The sequence below is a fragment of the Pituophis catenifer genome, unplaced genomic scaffold, assembly GCF_029215685.1.
Source record: "Pituophis catenifer annectens isolate HBS135680 unplaced genomic scaffold, rPitCat1.0.hap2 SCAF_12, whole genome shotgun sequence".
NCBI lineage: Eukaryota > Metazoa > Chordata > Lepidosauria > Squamata > Colubridae > Pituophis > Pituophis catenifer.
The window spans coordinates 1,408,681-1,425,759 of NW_027256892.1; the positions used below are offsets into that span (position 1 = coordinate 1,408,681).

Here is a 17,079-nt window from a genome sequence, read left to right on the forward strand (position 1 = left end):
TACAAATGCTGAAAGAAAAGAGCCAAGGTGGCGCAGTGGTTAGAGTGCAGTACTGCAGCTACTTCAGCTGACCGCTAGTTCAGCAGATCAGCGGATCAAATCTCACCGGCTCAAGGTTGACTCAGCCTTCCATCCTTCCGAGGTGGGTAAAATGAGGACCCAGATTGTTGGGGGCAATACGCTATTTAGTATACTGTCTTTGGTGTAAGCCGCCCAGAGTCCTCGGAGAGTGGGCGGCATAGAAATATGAATAATAAATAAATAAATAAATTAGGAAGGGGGGAAAAACACCTCACTTCTGCCCGTCGGAGTAGAAACCATTTTCTTAAAAATAGTCCTTCTGATTGCTTTGAGAACAGAGGGGAAAAGAACTGCACCGATCAATTGTTCAAACAGTTTCAGAAGGAAAATCAATATTCAGATATGGAAACGCAGCCAAAAGCTTCCTCTTCTTGTAGGATGTGTACAGGGATCCAACACAATTTTAAAGCCCTGGGGGAACCACCTAGCAGAAACTCTCAAAGAGAAAAATGAGATAAACCAACACCTTCTGAAACAGAAATTACCTGTTAACTGCCACAGGGTTTTTGTTTTTTGCACATCTGGTGACTTCCAGAGAAGTTGGAATTGTGATCTAGTACCAGGGTGAATTTGATTTAAATCAAGTTGATTTAAATCCCGATTTAAATCCTGATTTAAATCACTAGTAAAAAGGCTTGATTTAAATCAACTCGATTTAAATTGTAATCTTTAAAGAACAACTGTCATCTCTGTCCCGCAGCAGCTCCTCCTAACTCACCGCTGTTGACTCAGCTATGCTTTTCTGGGATATGCTTTTCTGGAATTAGCTGGCTGGAGAATTCTGGGAGTTGAAGTCCACAATCTTAAAGCTGCCATGTTTGAAGACCTCTGCCCTAATGCAATGTGTATATATCCAGCTAACTTCCATTTAACTCAGCAGGGGTGAACAGAATTGTGGCCTTGTTTGAGAAACGTCTTCCCGAGAGCCTGGTCGGGAAGGACCGCCATGTTGATGGCATTCCACAACAAAGGCATCTTCCTACCCCTTCTGAATCGGACGCTGCAAATATTACTCGAAATGTCTCCCTGACTGAAAAAAGGGGACGATTGCAATTTAGCTTGGGGTCCCCACTTGTTTATTTCCAAAGGAAGATGTTACCCGAGGGTTGTTCAACCTGAGCAGCAAAAAGCTCCTGAAATCTCCCAGAAATGGGGAAGTCCTCTTCGTCCCCAGTCCTACGTGCCTGCACTTCTTATTATGTTCAGACAAAGACAACTTGCTGTAAGGGACTCTCCCGTTTCTTTCTTTTCCTCCCTCTAGCCAATGTCTCGTTCCCAAGCGGGAGCTTTTTTCCTATTCCAGTCACAGACTGTCTTGATGCTTTTTAATCCACTCCGAAGACGACAATGGAGGGGCTCTGCCAACCACCCCTGAGATTACGGAAGGAAAGAGGTTGTGTGCGCTGGGGAGGAATGGCTGTCTGCCAAAGAAATAACAGTGACAGGCCCCAACAGAGCTGAGCCTTGGAGAGTTCCTCTCTGTGCCGTGATTATTTACACCGAGCAACAACAAAGACTGCAGGAATCCATCTGCTCAACTTTGAATATTCATCTTTAGCCCTCTTCCTTCCCTCCTCCTGATCCTGGGCTGCTTCTGCTATGGCCGCAAGCAAAGTCGAATTTATTGTTATTTATTTAGGGTATCCATCGTAAGTCATGCTCGTTGGCCAAGGGTGACATCTGAAAACAGGAAACTGGTAATAGAACTCCCTGCTCAGTGCAATTCCATTCATTCACTCAACCTTCTTCCTTTAGCAAGATTTCGAACAATCACTACGGATATGAAGATTTTGAAAAGGGAAAAAAAGAAGGGGGAGAGGAAAAATGGTGCTTCCCCTAAGGGTGGGGTGGGGGGAGGAGAGGAAGATAGTTTCCCCTCCCCCCCTCCCCGGAAATTTGTGGTGATGGTACTTTCTCCAACCTCAAAAACTTACATTTAGCTTTTAACAGCAAACCTGATCAATAATATCAAATGCTGATATCCAGCAAGTTTGGCAGGATCTTGAGTTCCTTTTAAAGACATTATTCTTGGTCTAAAGCAGTGGTGGGGCCATGCCCCACCTAAGCATCTCTAAAATCCTGATTCTCTCCGCCCCCACCCCCCAACATATAATTCTTACTTTACTCTAATAGTGAACTCTACTCACGGGGAGGAAGCCTAAAAGGCCATTAACTTGGTTTAAACAAGGTTCAAATTGCCCCCCTGTGGGAACCACTGGGGGGACCACTGATCTAAAGTAATTCTTCAGTCTTAATTTGTAAATAAGGAACTGGGTTTTCTCCTCCTTGTTGTTTTTGAATAACATATTTAAATTTATCTAAATCTGAGGCCCTAGAGAAGTCCTTGATCATGCAAATCTAGGATGAGAAGGGATGACCATATCTAGAAGGCATTAGCAGTTAGAACAAGCATCATAACTTTCCTTTTTTCTTAATTCTACCAGGCTGGGTGCCAAAACTCACAATCCTCACATTGTTTTCAATGTCTAACTCCTACCTGTTCGGATACGTTAAGGGGGACCAAAGATCTCTAGAAAAACCTTTAAGGAAATGTTTGATTCAGTCAAACAAATCAGAAATGATTTCCCAGTTTTAAAAATAAAAAAAAAGAAGAGTTTTGAAGAAGCAGGAAATCAATTTGTACAGATCTCAGATGCTTGTTAATGCTTCCAAGGAATGCCACTCTGGAACAGAAAAATTAAGAAAACTTAGCCACTTATTAACATTTGATTTGCTGCCAACATTCCGAGATCGAAATACCCTTTGTCTTTTGAATTCCACGGCACCTACTTTCAGGCGATATTTTAATCATCAGGGTCAAGTGATATTTTGATAACCGGACAAGGAACTAAGAAAGGAAACAGCGCACTGCAGTCTGATCATAGGAACTCAAGAGAAAATTTTCATTGAGCTCCATAGATCCTCCTTCCAAGTAAACGCATACTAAGTTCTCAAAATTCTCATGGAAGGTCATTTAATTAAAAGTATCAGGGAGCAAGCTGGCTGTAAGAAGTTTGGGTTGAAAAAAAATTCCCAGGACCAGTTAGAAAACACAATTCTGAAACAAACAAGAGCATTAACTTGATTCCATGCATGGCCAATTTCTACAGGTCCTACATTTCCACCAGAAGCTCAAGAGGAGTATGATAAAAGCTCTAGCATTCTCACTGGGATGGCTCAATTAGCTCAGGAGTTACTATCTTGATGTAAGTCATTAAGCAGCGAAGACGGGAGTTTAAATCAACTACTTGCAAGAGAAGGAAAATGGACTTAAAACATGGATTATATCTTCTGTGAATGGACACACTCTGAACCAACCAGGGAGGAAAACAATCTCACAATCTCTCTCTCTCTCTCTCTCCCTCCCTCCCTCCCTCCCTCCCTTCCTCTCTCTCTCTCTCTCTCACTCACTCACTCACTCACACACCCCAATTTCATGATGTTTAAATACCGCTCCTATATCTTAAGGTCCATTCATTTCTTGGATCCTCTTCACACATGCTAATAGCTTTGGAATAAGCTTGGCTTCGCCATTTTTCACTCCCTGACTCTTAGAAACATTTGGAGATCTGTTGCTTTCACTCCAACTGCTATCAAAACACTAAGAAGACCCCCCCCCAGGAGCTAACTCATGTTCTTCTCTCCAACAAACAAATGGGAATGTGTCAAAATGGACCCCCTCCCCATCACAGTTGCTGGGTTTGGTGCTTTCTAAAAGAAGAGCCATCCATCATGGCAACATCTACCACCTACCCTACTTTCCAACTTAAAAGAACGGTGACTGGTGAATGAGTTGTATCCAGCATGGACTTTTAGACTTCAATCAGAATAGAGCTGGAAGGGGCCTTGGAGATCATCTAGCCTTGGAGATCATCTAGCAGCGCTGGCTGGGGGATTCTGGGAGTTGAAGTCCACCCATCTTCAAGCTTCCAAGGTTGAGAAACACTGATCTAGCCCATCCCGCCTGCTCAAGCAGGAGACCCTGTCCCATTTCAGACATGTGGCTATCCAGTCTCTTCTTGAAAACCTCCAGTGATGAAGCCCCTATCTGAAGGCAAAGCTGTTTCACTGGGGGAGCGTGGGGAAAGACACCAGGTGAAATCCTGGGAGTTATTCCCACCAACGAGAAGCCATTTTCAGCTGCCAAACTAGACAGAACCAGAAATTTCAGCTGAACTGGAAAGAAATTAACTCAGCTTCCTGAACAAAAACCAAGGTCAAGGGATCACACTGGTGCCAATATGAGTTTGGAGCAGTACAAATGCCACACATGGAAGCATCCTCAAGAAAAGAATGAAAGGCTTCATACTAATGGAAGACTATAGTGCAAAACCTTGGAATTTAATAATAGAAGGTTCTCTAACAATTTTCCTAATCAGCATTGGAAGCAGTTCTGCCTTCTTCTACAATTTATTTGTAGAATCTATCCCCTCCTGTTCCATTATATCCAAAAGTAAAAGACAGAATGCAAATATTTTAATTAAAATAAATCAAAATATAAAAGCAAATCCATTAAAATACATCTCTCTCTCTCACACACACACACACACACACAAACACACAGCATGGTTTTAATGATGAAAGAACAACAAATGGAATTAGTCTACTTGCTCAGCTGGGAATCCTGACACTCACTGAGAAGGAAGAGATGTGTGTCTTGATCTAGCAAAATGTTCTTTAATTGTCGTAGGACAGGAGGATTGGTGCTAGAAGGTCTATTTTTACATGAAATACACAGAAGTCCCCATGTTTGTTTTTCAAGAGGGGGGAAAACTTTAATCAATAACACACAACATAGTATCTATGCGATCAGAATTCTCAAACAAGTCCACAGGACTATTGGTGGGAAACAGGTATTGGATTCCATGGTAAGAAAAATAAAATAGCACCATCAGTGTATTCCAGTTAGGAAAGCAAAAAATAGTTGAAGAAGAAAGAAAGAAAGCAAGAAAGAAAGAAAGAGGGAGGGAGGGAGAGAGAGAAAGAAAGAAAGAGGAGGGAGAAAAGGAAGGAAGGAAGGGTAGGGAAGGGAAGGAGAAAAGGAAGGAGGGAGAGAGGGAGGGAAGGAAGGAAGGAAGTTGGTCATGGAAAGAAGGGAGGGAGACAGGGAGGTAGAGAGGGGAAGGAAGGAAGGAAGGAAGGAAGGAAGGAAGGAAGGAAGGAAGGAAGGAGAAAGAAAATAGGAAAAAGAGGGCAAAATCCTAATTTGGGGGCTATAATATCTTAATTTTGGATAGAATCTGGGTGACTGGATAGAGCTGAACATGAGAATTGGAACAGAAAAAATCACGGAAGGAAGGAAGGAAGGAAGGAAGGAAGGAAGGAAGGAAGGAAGGAAGTTGGTCATGGAAAGAAGGGAGGGAGGCAGGGAGGGAGAGAGGTCATGGAAAGAAGGTAGGGTAGGGTAGGGTAGAGAGGGAGGGAGGGAGGGAGGGAAGGAAGGAAGGAAGGAAGGAAGGAAGGAAGGAAGGAAGGAAGGAAGGCTCTGACTTCCAGAAAATTAAAAAAGACATTTCCATACTTTTTATTGGACTGCTGCATGCTAATAAAACAAGGAACCCTTTGAATTCTCTCAAGAATGTCATCTGGCTAACAAAAAAGCACTGTATAGCAGATTGCTGGTGCACAGAGGACATCAAAACAGCCCCAAAATATAAGCTGGAAAATGCAATATACAGTATCCATACTTAAGATGGGAGCTTCTCTGGGTGTTTATTTGGAATGTCATTGTTCCTTCTTACTTCAAAAGTAGTACTTGAATTTTTAAAAGAAGGAAAGGTCTATTTAATTCATAAACTTAAATCCCTTCACAACCAATATAAAACAGGGCTGCAAGAAAATAATCCAGTAGAAGATGTCATCTATCTTAAAAGTTGTTTATGAGCCTTTTATTGTTCCACACAAGATAAGAACGGAGAATGAGATCTCCGCCTCACCGTTTAGCAAACCGACAATACGATTAAGTGTTCTTAATTCCCCAGATTTAATACTGCAGGATAAAGTGAAGGGGAACTTTATTTTCCTTTTATGATGTGACCAATGTAAGCTCCAGAGAATCTGCATTTTTATTGAATCAGCACTTGAGGAGATGATCTGGAGTTAGCACCCTTTGGCCCCAAGATTTTTAGGGCTGAGAATAATCATCAGCTCTTATTTTAATTCATCTGGTAGACTTTCCATCTCAAAAAGTGAGATCTCTTGAACTGTTTACTCTATTTACTTACAAAGCCACCCTATCCTTCTCTTCCTTTACTGACACTTTTTACATTTTCTAACAAACCATTGCTTCCCAAACTATGGTTATTGAATAAACCATAATAGGTAGGATTTAGATGTACTAACTCATAAATCATGGTTTAGAAATCAAGTTGGTTGCATTCATGTCACATACCAGTGCAAAACCAAGTACTATTATGATTTAACACCATATAGAGTTCACGCAGTGGCTCAGTGGCTTAAGACGCTGAGCTTGTCGATCAAAAGGTCGGCAGTTCAGCGGTTCGAGTCCCTAGCGCCGTGTAACGGGGTGAGCTCCCGATACTTGTCCCAGCTTCTGCCAACCTAGCAGTTCGAAAGCAGGTAAAAAATGCAAGTAGAAAAATAGGGACCACCTTTGGTGGGAAGGAAACAGCGTTCCGTGCGCCTTTGGCGTTGAGTCATGCCGACCACATGACCACGGAGACGTCTTCGGACAGCGCTGGCTCTTCAGCTTTGAAACGGAAATGAGCACCGCCCCCTAGAGTCGGGAACAACTAGCACATATGTGCCAAGGGAACCTTTACCTTTACAATTCTAACCCAGGCTGAGAACTGTGCATTCTGTCCTGCAGCTAACATATTAACCCAACCACCATACAGCCATAATCCAAACAGAAACATTGTTGAAATTGCACATAATTAAGTCTTTCAAAATATCCTAGATGGAAAAAAACCCTTATCTTGAGGTACGCTATCACAGTTTCTATTTATTTATTTATTGAAAAATAATTACAGTGCTTTTTGAAGGTGCCTTTTCAATTAATGATGGGGAGAGGAGCTTTTATTTGGAGGAAAGTACTTAAAAGATATTCAATTCTTTTAAAAAAAAATTCTTATGTTTTTTCCGATACTGTTGGATATTTAGCTACTGTACACACCAAAGTGAATAGAAGCAGGAGGAATAAGAGAGATTAACTGGCCCCCAAAGTATCAAAGGGAAAAACAGTTTGCTTCAAAGTTGATTCTAAATAGCCCTGTCTATCCCTTAAGGCGTGTGTTTTATAAATATTTGTATGCTTATAAATGGGAATATTAAGATATTATTCCCTCCTGAGCTGGCGATTAATCATGAAGAGGCAGCTATGGTCTGGAACATAAGAGAACATAAAAACACCTGCAGGACTCCTGTTCCACAGCACAACATCTGATTTTATGGCTATATTGCAATGACCTTGGTGAACCAATCAAACACTCTTTTGCATCTGTATTTGCACAACGCGTCACTGTACCTAATCTCGGAGTGGAGGCACACACCCATGGGAGCACCTGGTAACCTTTCCCTTATCTTGCATACCTTGGAGCAAGGAGGAGACATGTCACAGGTCTAACCATCTGTCTAAAATGTCCTTGCTCTGGAGGCCTGTGGCTTATCTCCTCTCCCAGCAAGCTTATGCAGATGCTCGCGAGGGACGGCATTCAGCACCAGATAGTCCTCGACTTATGACCGCAATGGAGCACAAAATTTATGTTGCCAAGTTGAGTGCTGCAATAGTCAAATCGGTGTGCAAAATGGCCACTTTTTTTCAGTGCCGTTGTAACTTTGGTCACTAAATGAACTGCGGTAAGTCGAGGACTTCCCAAACCAGCTGAGCACTATAGTCCAGGAGTGTCCAACCTTGGCAATTTTTAGACTTGCGGACGTCAACTTTCAGAATTCTGGCTGGGGAATTTTAAGACCTGTGGATTTCAACTCCCTTAGCTCGCTGAATTCTGGGGAATTCTGGGAGTTGAAGTCGACAGGTCTTAAAGTCTCCAAGGGTGGACACCATTGCTGTAGTCCAGTGTTTCTCAACCTTGGAAGCTTGAAGATGGGTGGACTTCAACTCCCAGAATTCTGGGAGTTGAAGTCCACCCATCTTCAAGCTTCCAAGGTTGAGAAACACTGCTGTAGTCCATGGGAAATGACATCATGGTCCACTCTTAATGATGTCATAGGACTCTACTCAAACGCCAGTGCCTGCCAGCCAACACAGCAGTCAGCTTGCTAGTCCCTTGCTGAAAACCAGCCACATAAGCGAAGGGACAGATTTAATATTCAATCCCTCCAGAAGAAAAATCAACATAGTGAGAGGCCCCTTCGAGCCAATTTACACATAAATTGCACCGCTGCCTTGTAAACAAGCCTCCTGCCAACTCTTGCCACCTCATCAAATAGATTTCAAACTTTTAACAGGTGGCCAATATGCCCCAAACTCCATTTGTTGGGTCAATACTAACAGAATACACAGACAGGAGCAGTTTGGCTCGGTGGAGTGAGCCTGGCAGTGCATTCGTTTGCCTGGAAGGAGCTCCCAGCAATAAGGGGAGCCTTCTGTCTTTCGTTCCCCTGTTTTTGCTTCTACTTGGCAACCAAGCAGGCAGTTTGGGATTTTGCTTTGCCACTTTTTGTTCACTGAATCGCTGCAGTTGTTAAGTTAGTAACACGTTTGTAAGTGAATCTGGTGTCCTCCTTGACTTTGCTTGTCAAAAGGTTGCAAAAGGGGGACCTTCCCAGCTGCTATCTGTAGCCTCAATTCATTCTTGCCGTACGATAAAGATAGCTCGCCCAGTACAGATAGTCCTCGACTTATGACCACACAAAATGTTAAATGAGACATTTGTTTTGCCCCCCCCCCATTTTACGAGCTGTCTTGCCACAGGTTGTTAAGTGAATCGCTGCAGCTGATAAACTAGTAACCTGGTTGTTAAGTGAATCTGGCTTCTTCCCTGTTGACTTTGCTTATTAGAAGGTCGCAAAAGAAGAATCACCGGACACAGCAATGGTCGTAAGGATGAATCAGTTGCCGAGCGTCTAAATTTCGATCACATGATCATGGGGAATGCTACAAAGGTCACAAGTGTGATCTTGTGATCTGGTGAGATCCGGCCATGAATGGCGTGAATGAGTTTTTAATGTTTTTAATTTTTCAATGTCTTTTTATAATTATTTTTTAAAATGTATTGTGAGCCGCCCTGAGTCTTCGGAGAGGGGCGGCATATAAATTTAATTAATTAAATTAAGTTAAATTAAAGTGTGAAAATGGTGACGTCACTTTTTTCAGCGCCGTCGTAACTTTGAACGGTTCACTAAATGAACTGCTGTAAGTCGAGTACTACCTGTAACAGATCTCTAAACTACCTGGCTTTATCAATGAACCAAAAACCATCACTACCTATACAATACCATCCTTTTCCCAAAGGTGAGGGGTTTTTTTCCTCCAAAAGATAACTGGAGTTTCTTGAAGACTTCCTTTTCAAGCAGCTTCTTCAGAACTGAACCGAAGAGAACTGAGGAAGCTTCTTGGACCAGAAGCAAAACGTTTTCAAAAGAAAAGAAACAGGGAAATCCACTGCCTTTTGGTTTAAAAAGGGACAACCATGACCTGGATGATTGAGACTCTCCATAGACAGTACAACTTTTCCTCCCTTAAACTCTCCAGCATTGCTGGGCTCCAGAATCCATGAATTCTAAGGTAGCTGCAATCCAGGGAGGGTACCAAATCGAAGGATTTACACAGCTCCATCCATGTACTAGGTGGCTCAGCGGCTAAGACTTGTCAATCAGAAAGGTCAGAAGTGCGGCGGTTCGAATCCCTAGTACAGGTCTCCTGCGTGAGCAGGGGGTTGGACTAGATGTCCTCCAAGGTCCCTTCCAACTCTATTACGCCACGAAATTCCATCGCAAAACAAAACAAGACTCTTTCCTAAATCCCCGAGGAGCCCACAATGCACATTTTCGGAAGCAGGGGGGGGGGGTGGTAAAAAAGCAAGGGATCCCAGCCAAGGAAGGAGCAATTGCTACTTTGGGAAGGAGAAAACTTCAACTAAACCCGTCAAGCTCCATGATAGCTCCAAATCAGTGGTGAAATCCAAATGTTTTTTACTACCGGTTCTGTGGTGCGCGGCTTGCTGGGCATGGCAGGGGAAGGATACTGCAAAATCTCCATTCCCACCCCATGCCAGGGGAAGGATACTGCAAAATCCCCATTCCCTCCCCATTCCAGGGGAAGGAACATTGCAAAATCTCCATTCTCATCCCATTCTGGGGCCAGCCAGAGGTGATATTTGCCGGTTCTCTGAACTACTCCAAATTTCCGCTACCGGTTCTCTAGAACCGGTCAGAACCTGCTGGATTTCACCCTTGCTCCAAACGGTTGCTGCCTTTAAAATCCGAAGTCGCCTCTGAGTTCCCGGGTACATTTTTAACGCCCCCCCCCAGATATATAACTTAATTAAGGGATCCTTAAAGTAAAGGAGTATCTCAGAGGACCCCCCTCCCCCTCCCTTCATTTCAGAGATTTCCCCCACTCGCTCGGGAGTCCAGGAGAAGAGAAAGCAAGCAAGGAAAGAGAAATCAAGGCTCTCTCGAGCTTTGGAGCGGCCGGGTTTAGGAAAGCCACCGACCCCCCCCCCCCCCCCACGCCACCCCTGGCTTGCAAAACCCCATGCACGTCTGCATGCTTGCAAAACCCCACGCACGTCTGTATGCCCGCTTGTTCCCGTGCGTGCGGGGAGGAAACACGAGCGGCATGCAGCAAACCGAACCGGGATTGCGGCCAACACCCACCCACCCACCTACTCTTCCGTCCGTCCGTCCGTCTGTCTGTCTGTCTCCCGGGCTCACCCACCGACCCAACCTCTGCAAAACCCCGCCGCCTTTTCCTTCTGACCTCCCCGCACATCCGCAACCGGTAAGCGGCCCCCCACTCCACCCACCCACCCACCATCTCGCACCCTCCGGGAACAGTTCCCACCGGAGGCTCCCTTCCAGACCCCCCCCCCACCCTACCCCATCTCCCCCCCCCTTACTCCCGGTCCCCAAGCCCTTGCACTGCCAGGCGCCAAACGCCGGGGGCGATGGAGAACTCCGGGCTCAGCTGAATCCCAGCGGGAACTTTGCCTATTGCCTCCCCCCACCCACCCCCCCACGCATTTTTTTTCTCTCCCACCCCCCCCGGGGAAAAGCTACCCCCTTCCCCCCCCAAAAAAAAAAACGAGACTCGGGACCCCTGGAAAGGCCGCGCTTGCAGGGACCCCCTTCCACCCTCCCCAACTCCAAGGGAAAAGTTTGGAGGAAACTTTTCTCGCTCTCTCTCCAGCCACGGGCCAACTTACCGCTCGGAAGGAAGGAGAGACGGGGGGGGGGGGTCCTTCCCGGACGCAGGCGAGCCTTTCAAGGGGGGGGGAGGCCCCCCGCCAGGCGGCGGTGGTCCCAGGTGTGTCCCCCCCCCTCTCCCCCAAAAAAACCCCCCGACTCCTCCGCTGCCGCCGCTGCTGGGAAACAATAGGCGAGCCACGCGCGCTCCTCCTTCTCCTCCTCCTTCTCTTCTTCGTCCTCTTCGGCTCAGAGTCCGGGCTCCGTCGGCGGCGAGAGCGCAGGGAAGGGAAGCCCTGCAAGCGGGAGAAGCAGCAGCACCAGCGGCTGGCGGGAGCTGGAGCTGCAACTCCGCCTTTCCGCAGCGGCCGAAGGAAGGCAGGTGGGCGCGCAGAGGAAGAGAGCGAGAGAGAAAGAGAGCGAGAGAGCGCGGCGGTGGCGGCGGATGCTTCTTCCTCGCGCTCCGGGGCTGGAGGCGACTCGCTCGGGCTCTCTCGCCCAGTCCGGCGGCGGAGAGCAGCCAGGGGAGTGAGTCACTCTCACCCCGCCCGTCCGTCCGTCCGCCCTGCCGGCTCCGCCCCACTGCCAGCCCCCTCCTGCTACAGAGGGGGGGGGGTCTTCTTCTTCGGAGCTCCGGCGTTTGCTTAGCCGGCGAGGGAACCGGGCAAAAGGCAAGCGGAGCCCAGCCGAACCGAGCCTGGGGCCCCCGCGCGGCGTTGCACTAAACTACGACGCTGATGGAAGAGTTTCTTGGTCAGGGTGTGTGTGTGAAATCCAGCAGGTTCTGACCGGTTCTGGAGAACCGGTAGCGGAAATTTGGAGCAGTTGGGAGAACCGGCAAATGCCACCTCTGGCTGTCCCCCCCTCCCAGGAGTGGGGTGGGAATGGGGATTTGGCAGTATCCTTCCCCTGTAGTTGGGAGGGAATGGGGATTTGGCAGTATCCTTCCCCCTGGAGTTGGGAGGGAATGGGGATTTTGCAATACTCTTCCCCGATGTGTGAGGGAATGGGGATTTTGTGGTATCCTTACCCCTAGGAGTAGGGAGGGAATGGGGATTTTGCAGTATCCTTTCCCCTAGGAGTAGGGAGGGAATGGGGATTTTGCAGTATCCTTCCCACCCCCAGGAGTGGGGAGGGAATGGGGATTTGGCAGTATCCTTCCCCCAGGAGTGGGGAGGGAATGGGGATTTGGCAGTATCCTTCCCCTGGAGTTGGGAGGGAATGGGGATTTGGCAGTAGCCTTCCAGCCCCCAGGAGTAGGGAGGGAATGGGGATTTTGCAGTATCCTTACCCCGGGAGTAGGGAGGGAATGGGGATTTTGTGGTATCCTTCCCCCAGGAGTAGGGAGGGAATGGGGATTTTGCAGTATCTTTCCCCCAGGAGTGGGGAGGGAATGGGGACTTTGAAGTATCCTTCCCAAGTTATTAATGGGGAGGGAGGTCGCACAACTTCATGTATCCTTGTAGGGAATTAAAGAAGCCAGGATTTGAAATCCTGGCTTCTTTAAACCAGTCTGTCCTTAGAGAGAGTTGTCCTTGCGTCAAACTCTTAAACTACAATGGGGTATGCTGGATTGACTGTATTATGCAGAGACACGGATATGGTTTATTCAACCAGAAACCATAGCTATGAGCCATGACTGAGCAAACTGTGGTTTGAAAGAGTGCGTTGATCAGGCATAGTGGCTTAACCCGTCCCTAACCCTAAGCCACAAACTATGCTTTACAAACAGCTGTGAGTCAGTCACATATTGAGCTAAGCGAAACAAGGCATACTTTTGATGGGTCAATCAAGCCAATGAATAGTTCACGTGCAAGTCTTACAATGAATTTCATCAGTGGCTAAGGCACTAAGCTTGTCAATCAAAGGTTGGCAGTTCGGCGGTTCGAATCCCTAGTAGAGGTCTCTGCGTGAGCAGGGGGTTGGACTAGATAACCGCCAAGGTCCCTTCCAACTTAGTTACTGTTTAAAAAATGTATTGCTAAATCAGGGGTCCCCAATCCCAGGGCCACAAACCAGTATCAGACTGTGGTCTGTACCAGTCCATGGCCAGTTAAGAACTGGGTTTCACAGCTGTAGGTGAGCGGCAGGCGAGCAAGCGAAGCTTCATCTGTACAAGTAGTCCTCGATTTAACAACCACAACTGAGCCCAAAATTTATGTTGTTAAGTGAGACATTTAAGTGAATTTCCCCCCACTTTACAACTTTTGTTGCCACCGTTGTTAAGTGAATCACTGCAGGTGATAAGTTAGTAACCCGGTTGTTAAGTGAATCTGGCTTCCCCATGGACTTGGCTTGTCAGATGGTCACAAAAGGGGATCATATAACCTTGGGACACAGCAACGGTCATAAATGTGAACCAGTGGCCAAGTATCTGAATTTTGATCACATGATCATGGGGATGCTGCAAATCCCCATGATCATAACTTATGAAATCACCATTTCATAAGTCAAAAACATTTATAAGTCATGTTTTCAGTGTCATTGACCAGTGGTCTAAACCAGGGGTCTGCAACCTTAAGCACTCAAAGAGCCATTTGGACCCGTTTCCCACAGAAAAGAAAACACCAGGAGCCACAAAACCTGGGTGGGCGTGGCTAACTCAATGTCACTCACTTCCACCAGTCACATGACCCCCTAGCCATGCCTACCCAGGCGGTCATTAGGGCAGAGAACCAGTTGTTAAAAAACACCAGGAACCACAAAACCCTTTTGACATCTCTTTCTCTCTCCCCCTCCCTCCCTCCCCCCTCTCTCCCTCTCTCTCTGTATCTCTCTATGTCTCTCCCTCTCTCTGTATCTCTCTATATCTCTCTCGCCCCCTCTCTCTGTATCTCTATGTCTCTCTCTCTCTCTCTCTCCCCCTCTCTCTATCTCTGTATCTCTCTCTCTCCCTCTCTTTCTGTCTCTCTCCCTCTCTATCTCTCTATGTCTCTGTCTCTCCCCCCTCTCTGTATCTCTCTATGTCTCTCTCTCTCCCACTCTCTCTGTATCTTTCTATGTCTCTCTCCTCTCTGTATCTCTCTATGTTTCTCTCTCTCTCCCTCTCTGTATCTATGTCTCTCTCTCCCTCTCTCTCTGTATCTCTCTCTGTCTCTCTCCCTCTCTGTACCTTTCTATGTCTCTCTCTCTCCCCTCTCTCTGTATCTCTCTATGTCTCTCTCTTTCCCACTCTCTCTGTATCTTTCTATGTCTCTCTCCCTCTCTCTGTATCTCTCTATGTCTCTCTCTTTCCCACTCTCTCTGTATCTTTCTATGTCTCTCTCCCTCTCTCTGTATCTCTCTATGTCTCTCTCTCTCCCTCCCTCTCTCTGTATCTCTCTATGTCTCTGCCCTGGCCGCTTCTCCATCCCCCGTCACCCTTACCTTCTCAGGCCAGGCGAGGAGTGACTGGGAGGGGAGGGTGAGGGGCGGGGCCAGTCAGTGGTGGGATCACCCGACGGAGCCACAGCAGAGGGCCCAAAGAGCCGCATGCGGCTCCGGAGCCGCAGGTTGCTGACCCTTGGCCTAAACCATATTTTCAACAATTCATTTTAGATTTTTCAGCAACTCACCTATGCATCTTGGTTTACTCAACCCACAAAATCTTTGCTTTCTTTGGTTTTGGTTGATGTTGTGCAAAACTCAAGTAATTATGGCTTATTCAGCAAAACATGGTTAAGCAAACTGGCGTAGTAATGGGGATGATGAACCAGTCTAACAGGGTTAACTGAACGAGCCACATCTAGCTAAATTTGCACTTTAGGTAGTCATAATGTGATTATTAGGCTTGGTGTTAATGTGAAGACCAAAGAAGTTAGGAGAAGTTGTTAGCCTAGACAACATGCTCTGGAAGAACATAGAATAATAGACTTGGGATGTCAAGGAATTGCACAGGTGTCCAAATGAAGTTGGAGATGCTGACACCAACTTGTAATTTTTATATAAATATATTTAACTTCTACATTTACAGCAGACAAGATAGGAACATCATGAGGTAAATCACATACAGAGCACACAAGAAAAAAGGCGGGAAAAAAGGGAACCTCCCCTTTACACCTCCCGCAACCAATCATAGCGTAGATTGCCTCATGCAGGAGCCAGCAGTCTCCCATCAATCAACTACAACCCTGGCCCATTGTGTACTTTACTGTTCCACCTACTAAATTTAAATATCCTAACATTGGAGGTGGCTCAGTGGTTAAGACACTGAGCTTGTCGATCAGAAAGGTTGGCAGTTCGGCGGTTTGAATCCCTAATACAGGTCTCCTGTGTGAACTGGGGGCTGGACTAGATGACCTCCAAGATCCCTTCCAACTCTGCTACTGTTACTGTCTTCTAGTCCACCACCACCCCCAGCTCAAGCAGGAGACAAAGGATGTGCTTCAACCATTCTTCTAATTTTTATACCTCTTTGGGTCTGCCAACACTTCTCTATCTCTCAAAGTGTTCCAAAGACTTCTCGCACATTGTGCTACACAATAGCTTGTTTTAACTAGGGTTTGACTAAACCCTACAGTACTTACTTCAACACCCATGCCACTAAACCACAGAATGGAAGAATCTGTATGATCTGTACAAATCTGGATTCCTAAGTACACGCACCTCAACCAAGCTTCCTAAATTGTGTTATTATAAGCACACAACTTGATCTCGTTTTCTTTTTAATTTTTTTTCTACCAAAAAGAGTTTTTTTAAAAAAGGGTTTTTATTTTTATTTCTCATAAACACATTTACATGTACAATCATTTCCATCATTTTTCATTCATCTTTTCTTTTAACTTTCATTTTTATTTTTTCGGGGCTGCTCTTTTACCCTTTACGTTTACTCCAAACTTTCTTCTTCTCCTCCCCTTCTCTTCCTTCCTCTTTCTCCTCCTACTTCCTTCATTCTTCCTCTCCTTCTCTTTCCTACTTCCCTTTCTCTTACCCCACTCCTCTCTTCTTCCCTCCTTCTAACCTTCTCCTCTGCTCCTCTTTCCCCTCCCTTTTCTTCCTCTCCTTTTCCCTTTCTTCTTTCTCCTCTCCTCTCCTCTCCTCTCCTCTCCTCTCCTCTCCTCTCCCTTCCTTTCTTTCTACTCCTTCCCCTCTCTCCTGTACCGAAAGAGTTTTAAGGACCTTGCAAAGTTGCAAGTGCTCCTGACATCTTTCTTTTCTTCAAAATGCCCTCTAGGGAATGAAAGGACAAACAGGAAGGAAGGAAGAAGCAGGAAAAAAACACTCTGTTAATTGTTGTTTTTGTTAGGAAGCCGAGTTGCACTGAATTTGGGGGCACCCCAGGCAAGAGATCCTGGCCTTTTGCTGCTAAGAGAAGCACCTGCCTGAAGTTTAGGATGGAGTTTTCAACAGGGAAAATGACTGTATGGGAACAAATCGGGCAGAGCTCTGAACTCTTGAGAATCACTGCTATTAAGGATGGATTTGTTGTTGTTGTTAGTTGCAAAGTCGTGTCCGACACATCGCGACCCCATGGACAACGTTCCTCCAGGCCTTCCTGTCCTCTACCATCCTCTGGAGTCCATTTAAGCTCACGCCGACTGCTTCAGTGACTCCATCCATCCACCTCGTTCTCTGTCGTCCCCTTCTTTTGCCCTCAATCTTTTCCAGCTCTTCTCCAGGGAGTCCTTCCTTCTCATCAGGTGGCCAAAGTATTTGAGTTTCATCTTCAGGATCTGGCCTTCTCAAGAG

The 17,079-nt window shown here is 46.1% G+C and overlaps 1 protein-coding gene across 4 annotated transcripts in view; it reads right to left on the reverse strand.

The window, feature by feature from the left end:
• Positions 1–11,446, reverse strand: part of FGFR1 (fibroblast growth factor receptor 1) — a 122,621-nt gene extending 111,175 nt beyond the window's left edge. For all 4 annotated transcript variants that reach the window (XM_070952402.1, XM_070952400.1, XM_070952399.1 and 1 more), the window contains exon 1: positions 11,433–11,446. The gene's annotated coding sequence lies outside the window, so the exon portion shown is untranslated. The remainder of the gene's footprint in view (positions 1–11,432) is intronic.
• Between the last annotated feature and the right edge of the window lie 5,633 nt (positions 11,447–17,079).